The following is a 19,271-nucleotide window of genomic DNA, read 5'->3' on the forward strand; positions in this document are numbered from 1 at the left end:
GATCCAGCTCGAGGGGAGGTCCTAAGGCCTGACACTATTGCTGAAGCTATGGAGCGCTTACAAAAAAGGGCCCAAGCATGACTGCACTCTGGAAGACCCATCAAGCAGTTGAAAGGGTCAGATGCAGGTATTTGCACCCAACCAATGGACAGGTGACCCCTGCTGTTGAATTAGGGAAGGCTGAAAGAAGCTGAGGAGAAGAGAGACCCTGTAGGAGGACCAGCAGTCTCAATTAATCTGGACGCCTGAGATCCCTCAAACACTGGACCACCAAACAGGCAGCATACACAAGGTGATATGAGGCCCCCAACACACATACAGTAGAAGACTGCCGGGTCTGTGTTCATTAAGAGAGAATGCATCTAACCCTCAAGAGATTGGACGCTCCAGATGAGTTTAGAGGTCAGGTAGGTTGGGGGTGGGGACATCCACGTGGAGAGGGGGGAGGGGAAGGAGGTTTGGGATATGGAACAGTCAGGGGGTGGACTGGGGTGGGGGGAATAACACGTGGAGTATAAAAAATAAATTAATTAATTTTTAAAAAGTTAACACAAGGATGGAAAAATAGCTCAGTAGTTAAAATTACTTTCTGTTCTTATAGAATCCAAGTTCAGTTCTCAGCACCCACATCCTGTGGCTCACAACCCTTCCAACTTTAATTCCAACTACAGGGCTCTAATGACCTCTTCTGGTCTCCACAGACAAAGGCACATACACATGTTCACATATACACAATACATACATATACAAACTGGAGGGACACATACATACACACACACACACATATATATGTATGTTTATACATATATATATATATATATATATATATATATATATATATATATATATATAATCTCTTTTGAAAATTAAGTAGTCTTTCTGGCCACTGATTGGAGCTGGGGTCAAGACCCACAGGCTGAGAACCACTGCTTAAACAGTCACTTAGGAACTGAGTTTAAGTGATTAGAACCAAAAATAGGAACTATCTTTTGAGGTCTGCCATATACCTCCATGGTAGAGCTTTTGACTACTGAATGTGAGGCCTTAGGTTTGGTCTCTAGCAAGACACACATGTAGAAATAGATGTAGATTCAATCTCCTACTTGAGAATATATAAAAGAAAAAGAAAACATTTACTGAGCTCTTGCTATACCAATCAATTTTAAAGTCTTTTACATGTGTTAATTCACATTAATCACAACATGCCTACTAGTCTGTCCACATTACAAATAAGAAAAGCAAGGCCTAGCAAGTTTAACTAATAGGTGGCAGGACCTGGATTTGAACCCCGCTTTATGGCTTCAGTATATATAATCCGATGCAGTACTCATCTCATACAGCCTGCAGCTTATGGGCTACATGTACTCTTGGGTAGATAAGAATGTAGTCAGACACATTTATAAATAACAAGAGTCATGCTACAGTATCAAAAGATTGGATATTTCTACCGCTAAAATGTCAAGTACCATATATTATATAATAAACTGAAAGAGGGGGTATTTTCTATATGAAAGATTAACAATACATCAATAGTATAAATTTATAGAAACCATGCCACATTCCATAACTTTCTTTTACTTTTATTACAGAAATGGCTAAAGGGTCAAAAGATTGTGCTTGCATTGAACTTTGCCCTCTCTCGTTCCAGTAAAAATATCCTGATACTAAGAGGCTAGCTCAATGCATCCATTTCAAGTCCTTTAACTTTCTCCAGCAGAGAGAAACATCAACTCCACCTGCCATCCCAGGCCATGATCTTAACTTCTTTTTCCTAATACGAATTGGCACTCAAAAAATGCAGAATCATGCACGTAAATTTCTACAAGGCTCCTAGACAAACAATAGAAACCGTTTTAGTGAGCATCTCACTATGAGGAACTTGCTCTGCAGACCAGGCTTGACCTCTGGATTAAATACATGTACCATCATGCACACCTGGAAACACAATAAGACCTGTGTAGTAAGCTGATTTCTAGCCCCCAAATGATGTGCCACATAGCCACTAACTTCTAACTTCAGGATATTTAAGTTAAAATGGTTTATAAATTGAGGTAAAATTCATATGAGTCATTTTAAATAAATAGGCCACTAACATTTTATTAGTTGACTTCCCCTTCAATTAATTTCCAATTTTTTAAATATGAAAATGCTTTACCACGGCATTTCCCTCACAAAATGTCTGATCATTATCTTTCCTTCTTGCCTTTCTTCAGAGTCAAATGAGATACACAGGCTACTTAGTGACCTTAAACTGGATTCCGGGAATATCACCAACTCTATGACCTTTTGACCAAGTCACCATTGCTTTCTCAGTGGCATGTAAGCTGCTCTCACTGGGTATCAAAGCTCTGATTTTCTTGCTGTTCGTGATCAGCCAGATCTTGCCACATTTCGTGAGAGCTGCATTTAACGCTGAACTCTGCCATTTCCAGCACAGTTCCCTTTGCTTTAAGAAACACTTCCAAAATAGTTGACCTTCAGAGCTATGCCCCAGTAGGCATCTGGGATTGTTGGTTAAGCCATACCTGGTCCCATCAGTGACTGCGGAGCTTCCTAGCATTAAGATGATGCTCGTATTTGCTCATACCACGGCCTTCACAAGCTTGAGCAAAAGAACTCATTTCTCAGTCTCATTCTCCCATTTTCTCCCTTCTGTGGAGCTGGGCTAGAATCTGGGTCCTTGAGCATGTTCAGAAAGCACTCTACCACCAGGCTACATTCCCAGCCCTAAACCCTATTTATCTTAGTAAAAAAACACATTGTTTTTTCCCAGTCAAAAAACTCTTACTGCCGGGTTGGGAGGGACTTTCTACAATGTGCTGTTGACGGTTTTTTGTGGCTATTAAAATCTTCTGTTCAATTTAGCAGTTCAACTGGCAACTCTGACAGCCAAAGGGCATTGGTACATTACTCAAACACCAATACATCTCTCCAGGTCCTGAGAGGAAAGGAGGAAATGTAGATAACTCAGGAAGATGAGATGGTTATGAAATACAGAGAAAACAAGGATTGCACAGGGCAGGGAAGACAATCATAATTCACTGTGTCCCCATGGTAACCAGTCACAGTGACAGAGACAGCAAAAGGATGGCTCTGCTAGGGGGGCAAGAAGGCCCAGACAGCTCCACGCCTCCTGCAGCTGGGGACGTGCTCAGAAGTCCGTAAAGCAGAGCGTCCAAAGAGTCACCGAAGACACAGAAGGAAAGGGGAGAGTGAGCAAGGAAACCAAAGGTCAAGCACTTTGTTGTGTTGTTGTTGGCATTGTTGTTGTTGTTGTCATCATCATCATCATCATCTGCTTTATAAACAAGTGATCTTGTGTTTACTTTTAAAACTGTACATACACTGCATTTATTTAAAATATAAAAATCCAGGGATCTTCCATTCAGGAAATCCAAAGACAATAAATCAAATATTTTTACTATGAAGAAATGATAAATATTTAAATAGATAAGAATCATTATAAACTATCCAAGACACAGAAAAGCCCTTCGGAGTATCTGCACAGGCTGGTTTACTAACTATAATTTCAAAAGTAGAGAAAACAAGGAGAGATGGCTGGAATTCCTTCAAAGGGTGTGCCCGGCAGAGCAGTTGCTCTTCACTCTGTCCCCCTCCAGAATCTCATGGACTGTTCTGGTTTGAAGGAAAATGGCCCCATAGGTTCATATATTTGAATCCATGGTCCCTAGTTGGTGAGCCTGTTTGGGAAGGATGAGGAGGTGTCGCATTGTTGGAAATGTCTTGAGGTTTCTGTGTCATTCCATTGTGTTCTCAGCCTCCTGCTTGTGGCTCTAGATGTGAGCTCTCAGCTGTCCCTGCCTCCATACCTTGACTGCACTCTCATGCCTCAAACCCTCTGGAACCATAAACGCAATTACATGCTTTATTTTATATATTAAAAAAAAAACCCTAACAAAATATACACCTGCCAAAATATAATCCAACCCATAGGTACAATGTTTATAATATTATGGATCAGTCGAAAATAAAATTACTTTTTAAAGTGGAATTATGTGATTTTAGACTTTTCAAGTGATAAGTAAACCACCTCTGTCAATGACCAAAGATGTATCTTTAGACTTGTACAAAGTATTTGACTGCTCAACTTCTCACAGGTGTCAGTGGCCTTTAGTTAACCGTCCTCTACAAAGACTGCTGAGACTTTTTCGAGTAACTCAGAGAAGGGCACTGAGTCCAACTCTTACGTCAGGACGCAGACTCCAGCCCTGAGGAATGACCCAAGCCAATCTTTTCTCTTGATTCCAATGACTTTTATTATAGTTCTCTAAGTTTCCCCACTACTTCCCCAGCATTAACAAATGGACAAGTTATCATCAAATGCAAGTAACTAAGGAAATGTTCTATAACTACAGAGCATTCCCTTTTGTCTGCATGGAAGACACACTCGGAAACATCTATCTAAAAATATAGGCAATTAACTGCTTTAGTTTAAATTCAGGACATTAGTTTTTGTTGGTTTGGTTTGAGTTTTGAGACATGGTCTCACAGTATAACCATGGGAGTCCTAGAACTCACTGTGTAGACCAGGCTAGCCTCAAACTCAGAGATCTTTCTGACTCTATCTTCAAAGTGCTGGGGTTAAAGACATGCAGCACTAGGCTGGCTCAGGACATTCATGTTTAGAAAATATTTTCATGTCCTATTTGGATTTTGAGGAAACAGAACCCAACCATGGAACCCAACTGCTGTAACAATGACGAAGCAAGGTAAAAGTTAAGTCATCTCTACTACCTCAGGACCAAGGGAAAGAAGCAAGCCAAAAATGATGCCTGCATTTTAATAAAATTAAATTTATTAGAGACAATGTACCTTTGTTTAAACGGTTTATATCTGTTGCAAATGCAGACCAGACAAACATGCAGACTGTCAGCAATGCCTGAGGTTTGGTGTACTCAGAGTGAGGAGCAACTCTTGTTATTCAGAGACTGAGACTTGCAGCTGTTTGCATCTCCTTGCCAAGTGCCCAAGTTTGAAGCCATAGGGGCCACTGTGATGTCTCTAGACAAAGGTCCTGAGAGAAAGACCTTTGAGATAGGATTAGATCCCTAGCAAACAACAAAACAGGTTTGTCTTTTCCCAAAAGCACCTGCTAAGAAAAGGCCCTGTAAGAATACTGTGAGAGCCAGCTGACTCAAGGCAGGAGGCAGTCCTCACTGGGCACTATGACCTGTGAGTTCCCTGTCTCCAGAACCATGAGAAATTCACCTCCCTGCGAGTACACACACGGAGCCCTGTTACAGCAGCTTGTGAATACTGGGGCAGTGGTCAGCCAACACAGTCTCATGCCGACATCTGATTCAAAGCTTCTGGTCTTACTGCTTCTTTAGATGTACACAGAAATGTCCAAGCTTCTCTAGGACAGGTCTACAACTAGCTCTAACTGGATAAGAATGGCCTTTTGCTTACTTTGTAGAAAGCCAAACATTTTGTCACCTGGTAGATTCTAATGTCCATAATCAACAACATGGCCCTAAAAGGCCACCTGCCAGTACCTACACTGAGTCATTGCTACAGCAGGGGTTTCTCAATTGTTATGTGATACTGTGAAACTATCCTTGCTAAAATAGATAGTTTTTTTATTTGGTATTTATATTAACATGGCTTAAATGTATACTGTCCACAAATACATGCTAAGAGGACAGAAAGTAGTGGAAATACTCTGAGAGGAAATCAGCTTCAGTCAGAGCTGAGGCATTATTTGGCCTAATTACAAGATCAGACTCATGAAGAAAGTGTGTTTTGGTGTAGCAGTGGCACAGCTATCAAAGAGGAGAGTAAACAATCCCTGGTTAACACCAGAGGAAAGTGTCCCCTGTGTCATTGCTACTCTAACCCAATGTTGCAGAAACCTGGCTGCAGCTGTGAAACAGAGACATCTATTTCCTGAACTGTGAAGCCAGCTCTGCCCTGTGAACTCTCCCTGATCATTCAGAATGTCATTAAGCAATGTGAATTCTAAGCAGAACTTGGCCACTGACTACTATAATTTATTGCCAGCAGAGTCAGGGAAACCAGTACAAGCCGGACTCAGAGTCCTGGAGTTTATATACTATGCTCTAAGGCCCTGCAGCCTTGCACAGCAATTGAGCCTCCTCTCAGGACTTGCTACCTTGGAAAGCCCTTCCCAGACCCCTGACTAAACCTATCTGTAAGATGACAAAGATCCATAGTTTGTGGCTGCATATTTATGTTAATTAACTCATAGTTGTGTATTTGCATGTTAATTAGAAGCACAGTGCTTTGTCACCATTATTATTACTGTGGCTTCACAAGGATTAACTCCATCTTCACAATAGGTCCCAGAATTCACGTGACCACTTTCCTACCATACAGATGAGGAAACTGAGGCACAGCAGAGAGCTAGCTCCAGCTCATATCCAGAATAAACAGAAGAAATGGAATTCAATTTCAGATAGTCTGTGCTTTGAGTGGCTGTTATTTCTAGATGTACTGTGTAGCTATTAAATAAGATACCAAATGCATGCTCTTTTGACTCAAAGTCATGCTTCATTGTAGGTAAAATAATCCTTAAACTCAAATAAACATTAAATAACGTGAAAGTATTAAGTGACAATCTAGAACAGTAATGAAATAGAAGCTGCATCACAGTGCATAATAAATTAACAATAACAAATCACAGACAATAGGAGTTCTGAGTAAAGAGTTCACAAGCTTGTGAGAAGATGAAGAACTTGCAAGGTACTTCTGCCTGCAGACTATAGGATTCTCTCCATCAGTAACCCTAAAGACATTACCAGAAAACTCTTAGGTCTGACAAACAGCAGCAAGAGACAAAATCAGCATCCAAAACTCAGCGGATTTCCTACATACCAATAAATAACACGTACACACATGGAGAAAGATACCAGGGCATGGCAAGACAGCTCAGTAAGAGTACTTACTCCACAAGACTTACATCTAATCCCCGAAACCCAGGTAAAGAAAGAGGAGAAGAGGTCACTCCAGAGTCGTCCTGCAGAGCTATGCATGCCCTACATCATGCACGTGTTTACACAAGAACACACACAGGATTTTTAAGTTTTAAATATTTTTTGAGATTTATTTATTTGTGTATTCTGAGTATTTGCCTTAACATATGCACATGCCCGTAGAGGTCAGAAAAGGGAATGGACTTACAGATGGTTGTGGGCAGTTATGTTGGTGATGAGAATTGAATCCTGGTCCCCTGGAAGTTCTCTTAACTGCTAAGCCATCACTCCAGTCCACAAACAAATGTTTTAAGAATTAAAAGAAACCAGAAAAACAATCCATTTTACAATCTTTTTAAAAAAATTAGAATAAACCTAACTAAAGAAATCAAAGACTTTTTCAATAAAAAGTTTAAAACACTGGAAAAAGAAAAAGTTTAAGACATAGAAGACAGAAAGACCTCCCTAGATTATGGGTTGAAGGAATTAACATTGCAGAAGTGGTTATGCTACTCAGCACAATGTAGATATTCACAATAAAATCCCCACGAAAATCCCAGGCCATTCTTCACAAAAACCAGGAAAAAAAAATTCTTAAAATGAATATGGAAGCGCAGAAGAGCACAGGAACTAAAGAACGCCTGGATAAAAAGAGTAATGCTGGGGGCTCCACCTTACCTAATTTCAAGTTATATTGCAGAGTTACCGGATTAAAAATAGTGTGGTATCAGCTAGCATGTGTATACCCAGACACATACAGACACAGACACACACACAGACACACACACACACACACACACACACTCCACCACCACCACCACCACCACCATCATCATCACCACCACCACCACCACCACCACCACCACCAACAACAACAACAACAACAACAACAAAACCCAGACACATAGATCAATGGAATATAGCACAGGATTCAGATGTAACCCAAACAAGTACAGTCACCTGAGTTTTGATTAACACACCAACATAATGCTGAGAAAACCAAACATTCACACTCAGAAGAATCAAACCGGATCTCACACTCACACTAAACAAGAACCAACTATTAGTGGAACATAGACCTTAAGTATGATCTGAACTCTGAACTCCTGGAGGATAAAGTGGGGAGAATACCTCCAGATACAAGTACCAAAAAAAGAACTTCCTGAATTGGATTAGAGCTACTTCATAAACAATTTCACCAATTAACAAATGGATTCTGGTGAAATTAAGAAGCCTCTGCACAAAAGAACAAATAATAGAATGTGAAAAAACAGCCCCTAGAGTGTGTGTGTGGGGGTCCTCTCTAGCCACAATATGACAGGCTGGAACTTGGATATGCAAACAACTCAAATCCTAAACGAGAAATCAAACAACCCAGTCAATAAATGGGCTGATGAAAAAAACACAATTAAAAGACGAAGTACAAATAATCAATAAATAATGAAAAATATTTAGTGATCAGAGAACATGTAAATTAAAACTACATTGATAGGCCATCTTACCCTAGCCAGCACTAAAACACTTAATCCCAGCACCAGAAGGCAGATGCTTGTGGACTTCCATGAGTTCAGGGCCAGCCTGCTCTGCATAGTGAGTTCTAGGACACCCATGACTTAATATAGAGACCCCGTCTCAAACAAACAAAAAATAAACAAACAAACAGCAAATGCAGGGATGGATATGGACAAAAGGAAACCCTCATATACTGCTGGTGAGAATATAAACTAGTCCAGCTACCATGGAAATCAGTGTGGAGTTCCTCATAAAACTGTAGGTAGATTTACCACATGACCTAATGCTACCACTCCCAAAGGACTCAAGGAAACCATTACAGAGACAATTCCACATCAATGTCTGCTACGTTGCCATTCATAATAGCTAAGCTGTGGAACCAGGGGAGGAATCCATCACAGAGGAATGAATGAAGAACGTGTGAGACAAATACAATAGGAAAAAGTTCTGAGCAATAAGGAAGGATGAAGTCACGTCATTGTCAGGCCAATGGGCTCCCTCAGCAGAGATAATCAAAGTAAGTAAATTAAGTCATTCTGAGGGATAAATACCAGGTTTACTCTTTGAGGACCTACAATTTTGTGTACAAAGGACATAAACTGTTGTCAGGAAGAAGGAAGTGGTAAGTGGGAGCAGGAAGAGGTGAAAAAGGAAGGTAGGGAAGGTAGGAGGAGGCATGTCAAAGTACGGTCATTGTACAGAATATTTAAACAAAATGTCCTATGTGATCCAGTCCCATGAACAACACACACATACACACACACACACAGACACACACACACAAACACAAACACACACACACAGACATACACACAAACAGACACACACACACAGACATACACACAAACAGACACACACACACACATAGACACACAGACACACACACAGACACACACACAAACACACACACAGACACACACACACAGACACACACACAGACACACACAAACACACAGACACACACACAGACACACACACACAGACACACACACACAAAGACACACACACACAGACACACACACAGACACATACACACACACACACACACACACACACACAGACACACACACAGAAAACAAAAGAGCAGATGGTAGCGGTGAGAGTGAAACAGCGCACGCTGGGCCTTAGCACAGCACGGGCTGTGTATATGGGCATTATTTATGCTGAGAGCAATAGAGAGCCTCTGTGGGGATGAAGCATGGAGTAGAACGCCCACGTTTGGATTTTACAAACATCCTACCATCTGAACTTATAGTTTAGTGTAGTGGCTTTTTACGGGGTGATATAAAAGATGTGACAGTATGTTTTAGGACAAAGGGCACTTTGTAAACTGTATGTGACACAGCCATTGTTAGCGCCTGGACTCTGACTCATCTTGTGACACTGTGAGTCTCTCCTCCATACACTTCCGTTTCACACACTGTCCTCACTCACACCTGACTTGTAGGATTTATTACAGGACAGACAGGAAATCCTATTTCCAGTCTCTTCACAGATCTCTCCTCAGTACCCACAGATTACAGACAGCTGAGAAAGGATTGCCCACTTCTCATATTGTTCTTTACCTTGTCACTTGGCAATTCACAATAGCAATGTGTATCTGAAATTTATGATAAACTTATAAGATTCAATAGGATCAGAGATTAATTTTAGAAAAGAGCCCAGTGAAGTCCCAAATGCCTCTTTTTTCCTGTCTGTGAAAGGAGGACCAAAACATAGTCCCCAAGGGGGCAACGGCAGCACATGCCTTTAATCCCAGCACTCAGGAGGCAGAGGCAGGTGGATCTCTGTGAGTTCAAGGCCAGCTTCATCTACAAAACTTCCAAGACAGCTGGGGCTACACAGAGAAACCCTGTCTTGAAAAACCAAACCAAAACAAAATCAAAACAAAAGAAAACAAACAAAACAGAAACCAAACCAAATCAAACAAACAAAACAAAACAAGCCCAGCCAGCTGTTCCTGGGGGTTTTACGACTGCAGTGAACAATGCATGGAAAGCATCAATTATTTTCATTCGGAAGCAATCTATGAATATTTAGTAGTAGGAGAGTGGAAGCTGCTGTTTTATTCCATAATACTCTACTTTTTTTTTTTTTTTTTTTTTTGCAATTCTTCTAAAAGTATTCTTCTCAACTAAATGTTCTGGAACTGTTTGACATGCCTCACTGGACCAGGCTGGTATTTTACCCATGATGCTGACAGATTATGCTGTGTCTGCATCCCAGGCCACCTCCCAGAAGAGGATGGGAGTGGGACTCTGGCTCTCAAATAACACCCTTGAATTAGAAACATCACCAATCTGAAAGAAAGGGATTAAAATCTTTAATGTGTCTCTCCAGTCTGTTAAGAAGGTAACAGGAAGAAATCAATTTCATTTCTTTAAAATACAGAAATAACTCTAGCCTTTACAAAGAGCCAGGTAGGTGCTTCAGCATTTTTGCTTTATGCAGAGAAACAAATGTCAATTAAAAAGAAATTACAGTTCAGGCCTTTTAAACTGTATCAGTCATCATCAGGCTCCCGCCGATGTGTTTTAGGTGAATGACTTGGTCTATGGGGAGGTTTCTAAGAATAATTTAGAATATAAGTTTGAAGGTAGTTCCAGAATCTCATCATCTTCTTTCAAATAAACATCCCATCGTCAAACATGCCAGTGGAAAGCATGGAAAAGATTTAAAAAACAACATACTTATATCTTGTCCATTTTTCTAATAAAAAAAAAAATCAGGGGCTGGAGGGATAGCTTGGCAGTGATGAGCGCTGACTGCTCTTCTGGGGGGCCTGAGTTCAGTTCCCAGCAACCACATGGTGGCTCACAGCCATTTGTAATGCGATCCGATGCCCTCTGCTGGTGTGTCTGAAGACAGCTACAGTGTACTCACATACATAAAGTAATAAATAAATACGCTTTTAAAAAAATGTCATAGATGCTCGGGAGAATGAAGTGAGCCACTGAACCTGTATATTTATTCTTAATGAATAAATACAGTGTAGGGACTTAAAGGGGTTCTGCAAGCTTCTGTGAAAGGGAAGCAAATTTTATCGATCTCTTCTTCAGCCACAATCCCTAGCAGTGACATCATCTGTGTAGGAACAAGCAAGGGTGACAATATCTGCCTTACTTCAATTGCTAAAGCTCGGAAACCATTTCCTCGAGAAAAATAACATTACAAATAGGAGTACCCAGATTATTCAGCAAACTAAGGACCAAAGATTACAGAATACGCAGTTCTAAGGTAAACTCCTTCCTATTTTCTAACCCAGGATCCCATCTCACCTGCATCCCCACACATTCAGGACTCTACTCACCCCCTCAGCAGGGACCAGCAGCTCTACCACCTGCCTCCTCCAGGCAGCAGTATGATGGCCAGGGGTCTCTGAAAGCCGTAAACGAATGTGTTACACGCTGGCCGTCATGGGGTCAACAGGGAGCCATTTCTTCATGGTAACAATAAGAGGGGAGGGGGGACAGGGAGGATAGAGTCTAAGCATGACTCAGTCATAGCTAAGCAGCCAGTTGACAGGACAGCTGTCTTCAGTAGAATCATACCTCTGTCCCAATGACCACAAATTTGGCTGTCAGTAAAATGGCAATAAAATGATTTTTAAAATTTTTTTATAGAAATAAAACAAAGGATTTTTAAGAGTTGACATTGAAAACAATTATTTGTTTAAGGTTTTATAAAAGAATTTTCCTCAGTAAAAAAATCGTTATACCATTGAGATAATTTATATACAGTGAAAATCAGTTTTTAAAAAGACAAAGTACTACTGTTCAATTTGAGGGGCTGAGGGGTTGCCTTTGAAAACTAGCTGAAGTTCCCATCCCAATATTTTCAGGGAAGGAATGTTTGGTCAGTATAATTATGGTAAAAATATATGGGGCCAAGAACACACACACAAAACCCAGGAACACTGAAAAGTAAAAGCATAACTTCAGTTAAGTTTTTATATACTATATACTATATACTATATACATATATATGCTATATACTATGCAGTAATAGTAGTATAGCCATTCATAGTACTATGGTAGGTATAGATTAATGGTATATTTAGAGTGGACCCTTAATAAATGTCTATTCAATACAAGACTATAGCTATGCTAATAACTGATACAAAGAAGTACGGATGTTAAAGAGAGCACACTTCTCACAGAGAGCACAGGCACTTTCTTTAATACCTTTTGTTACGTTTATAATTTAGCCAGAATATAGATATCAAGATTTAAACTACATTTTTCTATAGCCATGAACTTATTACCAATATTTTTAGCTAATTCCACTAAATACAGTCTAATCTTTAAAAAACCAGTTTGTGTACCTTTAGCACATTCCACGTGTCATTAAAAATTGCTTAGCTGTTTCTTGTGCCATTAAAGTTCTGATGACTGAGAATTATCACATGCTATCAATTATAATGATATAATTACCTTCAGTAAAAGTTTATTACTTAATATGTTAAAGAAAGAAGTTTGAATATACAATCCTAGCAGTACCTTGCAAAATGGTGGTGAAGGGTGCCAAGCACTCTCATTCTCTGAAAACAGAAACTATAGGCTTTCAAGAAAGCCAAGATTTAAGTGTAGACAATGCAATAGTTTTCATAGTTAGCAATAAAAAGCAGGAATAATACCAGCAATTAAATCAATTATGGTATATCCTTATAAAAGAATAATTAGCATTATACATCCATATGATGTGAAAACATAACTTAAAATATAACAAACAGAAGAAACAGAACAAACAGCTATCTATGTCAGTTTTTATCTGTAAATTTGTGATCTTCACATGAAATATATTTTAGAATAAGATTTGAAGAAATAGTATCAAATTGTTAGAAGGATTTATCTGTAGGTAACAAAATTAGGACCTAAAAGATAATTTTCCCCCTTATAGATGTCTAGATTTTCTTTGACATTTTTCACTCTTCTAATACACTATTCTATTAATAAAGCTTTGCTTTAAATCCAAGTCGTCTAAGTGACCTTTGTAACACTAATAATTCTGGAGATCATGGGTGATCATAGGGAGTTACCACACTGATCTGTGGTCTACCATTCAGAAGTGGCTCTCGTCCCCCACAGAGACCATCAGAGCACCTGTCACAGCACCCGCTCTGCACCTGGACAAGATTTTATGCCTTTATAGGGAGCATAATTATAAGGAAAATAGTAAAATGTACTTCCTTTTTTTCCTTTTTTTTTCAAGTATGAAAATAAAGTCTTGTGATTAAATTTCCTTAACAATGGTGGCTTTCAGGCATAGCTGTCTGTTAACACAGTATGACATCATCCTGAAAAGAACCAACAAGGAGCTTCACAGTAGGAGTCTCCGGGATCAAACGTGTTCCCCAAGAACAGTGAACTTTTAAGAGTCATTGAAAGTAGGGTTGCCACTATATCCACTCTGGCCTTCTGTGCTTAATACAGGGAATCGTGTTTGGCTGCAGATGAGCACCCTTATTTGTCTAGGGCCCTATCAAGGGTGCTCAGCTGAACACGTGGACAGTAGACAGCGCCCAGCTGAGGAGGGACACTCTGAAGGGAACAACCGACCAGTCCAGACTCGTCACTCACTTTCCCTTGGCATGGTTAACCCACAAATCAGGCTGGTCCAGGCAGCGGCAGTTCCTCTTTCTAGTTCCCATTTGTCTCCCCCTCAAAGCCACAGTAGGCCTCCCTCCAGCCATAGCTGACTCACTCACGGGATTCCCAGCCACCCTCTCAGTTTGCTCTGCATCTCAGATCGAAATACTTTCAGGTACTTCTTCAGTCATTCAAAGTTGGAGTATCCTGTTTTCTAACTATAGATTTTCCCTGGATTATTCTCTCTTATCAAACCAGCTAAGAACAATGGCAAGAATGGTGTCCAAGCCACCTAATTTATTCCTTTTCACACCTCTTGAATATGATTTTTCTAATAGACTGAATTTCTTCCATCTCTGCCCCGTATTGTTTTTTTTTTTTTCTTTTCTTGTTTGGTTTTTTCAAGACAGGGTTTCTCTGTGTAGCCCTGGCTGTCCTGGTCTGCCCCATTTCATCCTAAAATGCAGCAGAGACCTGTGAAGGCAACATTTCAATCTCATTCATGCTGACAGACTTGGACTTGCCCTCCACTCTACCATCGTTTAACTGTGGCTCGGCCGCTCCTGCACATTAATGAACCAAAGCACAAGGCAATGTAGACCACATAAACAGGTTTCGCCAGCTTAGTTCCTGTAGGACTAAGACAGAGATGCACACACACATACACACACACACACACACACACACACACACACACACACAGAGAGAGAGAGAGAGAGAGAGAGAGAGAGAGAGAGAGAGAGAGAGAGAGAGAGAGAGAGCCCAATACTCACTGTTTAGGGATACAAAGTAGAACTAGGGGTATAACATCTATAGTGAACACAACCTCTCAAGGCTTGAGTTCCACATTTTAAATATTTATTTTGGTTTTCTCCTTGGCTTTGTACCAACAAATGAAGCATCATTTGTTATGGCAAAGGACATGGGTAGCTTCCAAAAGTTGACCAATGAATTGAGACTATGCTGTTTATAAAATAATAAACATTTTTTTAAATATAGAGACCAAAGAAGCTACAACGAAAAGGTAATAAATCATTTAGTTTAAATACCAAGTAACATGCTATTCAGGAGTCAAGAAATTGGGCAAGATGAACAAAAGCTGTATTCACATACTGAAGGCCAGAACAGTGAATACAGCCAACTCTGGGAGCTAAACATGGAGGATTGCAAAAAGCCAGAGGCAGTATCCCAGGTGGAGGCACCAAGGTGTGTTTACTGCCCCAAATTCACATCGAAACCTAAAACTACTGTGCCCTAGGAAATGCCATGGGAGTTCTGCCTAAAGGAAGAAAGTTCTACCCAAACTGGCCTTAGCCAGGGTAGTTCTTTGCATTTGATCATCCCCATATCTAGAAGATTTCTATCTACCTGGAATATAATGAAAACCTTAAATGAAATGCTACATGATGCCTAAAACTGTTGGAAAACCTCCTCTACAAATGGACTTGACAAGGACTTCTGCCAGCTTGCATTATAATAACATTGCATTCTAATGGACCAAGACGATTTCGATTTTCTTCACATATGAAGTGGTGTGTTTTCCTGTATCTGAAGTCTGCATGTATTTTTTTCTTTGGATTTCTAATTCTGAGCAGAGCAGAAAAATGTATTGACCTTTGGAAATTCCACACATTAATTTTGGTTACGTTTACACAGAAGTAGGAAGACTTGTGAAACTGTATTCAGTGTTACTAAATACATACGTGCATCAGACTAAATGATGACAACACGCTGTTCCTGAAATGGCATTGTGCAAACCTGAAGTCATCTACAATGCCATATTTTCCTGAGATGACACAGCAAGTAAGCTGACTCCTCCTATCAGCTTTACCAAGAATAAAAGCGTCTTCCTGCTTGCAGTCGCAAACAAGACTAGACAGAAAGAAAGGAATTCTAGCATCCCAGCCTAGACTCAGTGGATAGCCTGTGCACCAAAGCATTCTTGTAGGAAACCAGCAAGCTGTAGATTATGCCACAGATATGGCTGGAAAAAGAACAGTTGGTCATCTGAGACTCCTGACTCTGCCCCTACCCCTGACCCCCTCTTACTTTCCAAAACACAAAACAAAAACAAGAACAAAATAAGCAAACACTGTATGTTTTGGTTAGGCGCACTCAGTTTTCTCTTCAGTGAATTTTTCCTTTCTTCTTTTCCCTTTTTAGTTTATATAATAAAAGAACATACACTTTTCTAATTTTTTAACCTAAATCTAACTTTCTAAGGTCAAAAGAAAAAGTATCCCTGTATCTGTACCCCTCCCACTTTCTTAGGATAAGTACAGTCAACAGAGGGCAAGGAACTGATGTTTAAGTCCACACTGGTGTTTCAGGAAATGTATATAAGTCTGGCCTGCAGCCTGCCTTTTCAGTTAATACACGTTGAGTTTTCTTAAGCCAACACCCCAGTGCATCTAGCAGACACAGGTACTGCACTCCACTATTTCTCTGCAGTGAGAGCTCTAAAGGTTTACTCAAGACCAGAAGTAATTATAAAAACCTATTGGTCTAATACTCAATTCCTATTTGGCACTTAGTTTTACATTTCCTGTAAGTTCAAAACTGGTAAGAATAAGTGGGTGAAGATATTATACATTCATTGATTTATATATATTATCAATATGTAGATCATTCTGCAAAAATAAATGCTACTGTGTGTAGTACATGGGTGTTGAAACAAAGTTAATTTTCAAAGATAAGAAGCACAGGAAAAGCTTCAGTGTAGGTGGGGAGAAGGAATAGGTCTGGGAGGAGCTGCATCTGGAAGTTTCCCGTGCTTTGTTGGGGGACAGAGGGACAGGTCAATTCTAACTCCGCCTCTTACTGAATGCGTGCTTGGTCTAAGTTGCATAAGTTCTCTGAGCTTCTTTTTCACGGTGCATAAAATAAGACATTGGTACAGGGATTTGGAAACAAACTTCAGAATGGTGCCTTAAAAAATGTAAGAATTTCAAAAGTTCCATATTACTATAAGATAATGCAGAAGTTATGTATGTATAATATATACATACATATGTGTATACATATATATCTATATGTATATATAATGCATAGAACTGGAGATTCAATACCCAGACCACCAAACATGTGCTGTTTTGTCTCTGTTTTAGTTTGTCTTCTTGTTTTATATTTACCTTGATAGATAGAGAACCTGGGAAAGAAATTACTGTAAAGTAGTTTTAATTCATTTGTTAAATTAGACCCTCTTTTCTTTCCAGGTGTGTCTTGCACTCAGCTCACTAACAGTGTCTAAACCTTTTCCTAAGCAATTTTTTTTAATATCGTGAATTTTCGCTCACAACCTGTGAAAAGGCCCAATCACCCTTATTCGTGACCAATTAAATGAAAAATCTTCCACATATGCTAATGACAAGTATTGGGTGTCAGAGTCAAGCTTCCCAATGCAAAGGATTTTATCCTCCTCCTTTTCTTCATAAGGCCATCAATAATGCAAACATCTTTAGCTGGCTAGTGCCTGGTCTCGAGGAAGCGATGCTCTGTGCAGAACACGGATCTACCAAATGTTCTCTTTTACTGTGCTGCCGGTAACACATAAACTGTATGCTGCCTACTTTCAACTACACCTAATATCACACACAATATCACACACAACTGCACGCAATATCGTGAACTTCCAGAAAGGTTAAAGGAGATTTGACTTCCGTCCATTTTTTTTCCTCCATGTGAGAAAACTGCAGCCTAGGATGATGTAACAACGCAAGGACACAAAACTATTTAGACGCTGGTTAGGGGTTGAAACTTCAACTCCGCAAGGTTATTTCTACGATGAATTGGCAGGTATTATACGTCTCCGTGGGTGTAGGAGTGCTTATTAAATGTTTTTTTGATGAAAGGGAATGTTTGTGGTTTCGCAGGCGTGTGGGAGAATCAGAATGCACATCGTGCCAGACTTAAGGGTGATAATCCACGGGCAAGACCACTTGGGGAGGGGCAAAGGGAGGAGGAGGGGCTTCATCTGAATTTTTAGTTACCTGGTGGCTTCTGTGAAGCAAGGGACCCATGCCTGAGTTGAAGCTCAGTACTCAGCACATGCACACTGTGAGCCATTTCTCCCGAGGAGGTGGTAGCCGGGGGAAGAGGTGTACCACTCCCCGTATTTATTTCCACGGGAGGCAGACAAAGTCAGTTTCCTCCTGCTACACAGGGGACCACGTCTCTGTCACGGGCCGTGGAGACAACCTCGCCTCCCCCTCTCTCCCCGGGATGTTTACCTCCAAGGCGATGGTGGGACCGGATTCTGATAGACTTGGGCCCGCGGGGCCCACCCGCGCCCCCCACCTTCTGCAGCAGCTGCGGGCGGCGGCCGAGGGCTCCCCGGCAGCGCCTTTGTTTTCCCGACTCCAATTACGTTTGCGGAAGTGCTGCGGGCGCGGGGGACGCCGCTGCCCTGCACCCCGAGATGACAGGCGGTACCGGGGAGGGCGGGATAAGCGCGGAGGCTCCGGGCCGGGGCGGTGCCCACCCCGCGACAGGTGCACGGCAGAGGATCCGGGGCCCCGGGGGGCGCCGACCCACTCACCTGGAGGCGCTCAGCAGCGCGGGGCGCGGGGAGCCCTGTCCCCGGGGTGCGGGGCGGCCGCTCGGGGCGCCGGGGCGGCGGCGGCGGGCGGGCCAGAGCGCGGCGGCATGTCGATCGGGTCGCTAGCTCCTCTCCCCGGGGTGTGCGGCGGGCGCCGAGGCTGGATACAGGTCGGGTGGGGCGAGCGAAGGCGGTGGCCCCGACCTCCCGTCCGCTCCTCCTCGCCGCTTTGGTCCCAGGCCTGGCCTCGCGGCCGCCGCCTTTACTCCCGACCGGCTGGACCCGTTTCAGGGCTGAGCCGGAGGACCGGGCGCCAGGTGCAGTGCTCCGCCTCCTGTGGCGGCGGATGCGTCCGCCGCCGCCTCTCGGCCTCCCGCCCTCTGGGGCCGCCCGGGGGACCCGGGATCCAGCCGGGCTGGGGTGGCATATCCTGAAGAGTGAAGAGGTGGGCGATGCCCATCCCCGTTCCACCACACCCCATTGCACTCGCCAGAGCGGTGCTTTACTCCCTAATCACTGCAGGCCTGAGACTGACCCCCGGGGTGTTGGAGGGAACTTGATGCCCAAAGTAAATAGCAACCTGGTGTAGGGATGGTGACAGCCATCAGTTCTCCAGCACTTAATAGGTGCCACCCTCAAAGCTAACACTGCAGATGAGATGCATGATGTCTGGTTCTGGGC

General features: G+C 41.8%; 1 protein-coding gene across 4 annotated transcripts in view; it reads right to left on the reverse strand.

Annotated features, from left to right (window-relative positions):
- Mfsd6 (major facilitator superfamily domain containing 6) overlaps positions 1-18,888 on the reverse strand; it is a 67,844-nt gene extending 48,956 nt beyond the window's left edge. Inside the window, exons 1-2 of one of the 4 annotated variants that reach the window (XM_052192880.1) lie at positions 18,591-18,888; positions 11,776-11,843 (exon numbers count right to left, since the gene is read on the reverse strand). The gene's annotated coding sequence lies outside the window, so the exon portion shown is untranslated. Of the gene's footprint in view, positions 1-11,775; positions 11,844-18,282; positions 18,425-18,590 lie in introns of those variants that run through there. The other 3 variants (XM_052192879.1, XM_052192877.1, XM_052192878.1) reach the window with 3 other exon arrangements.
- Between the last annotated feature and the right edge of the window lie 383 nt (positions 18,889-19,271).

The sequence above is a fragment of the Apodemus sylvaticus genome, chromosome 9 (genome assembly GCF_947179515.1).
Source record: "Apodemus sylvaticus chromosome 9, mApoSyl1.1, whole genome shotgun sequence".
NCBI lineage: Eukaryota > Metazoa > Chordata > Mammalia > Rodentia > Muridae > Apodemus > Apodemus sylvaticus.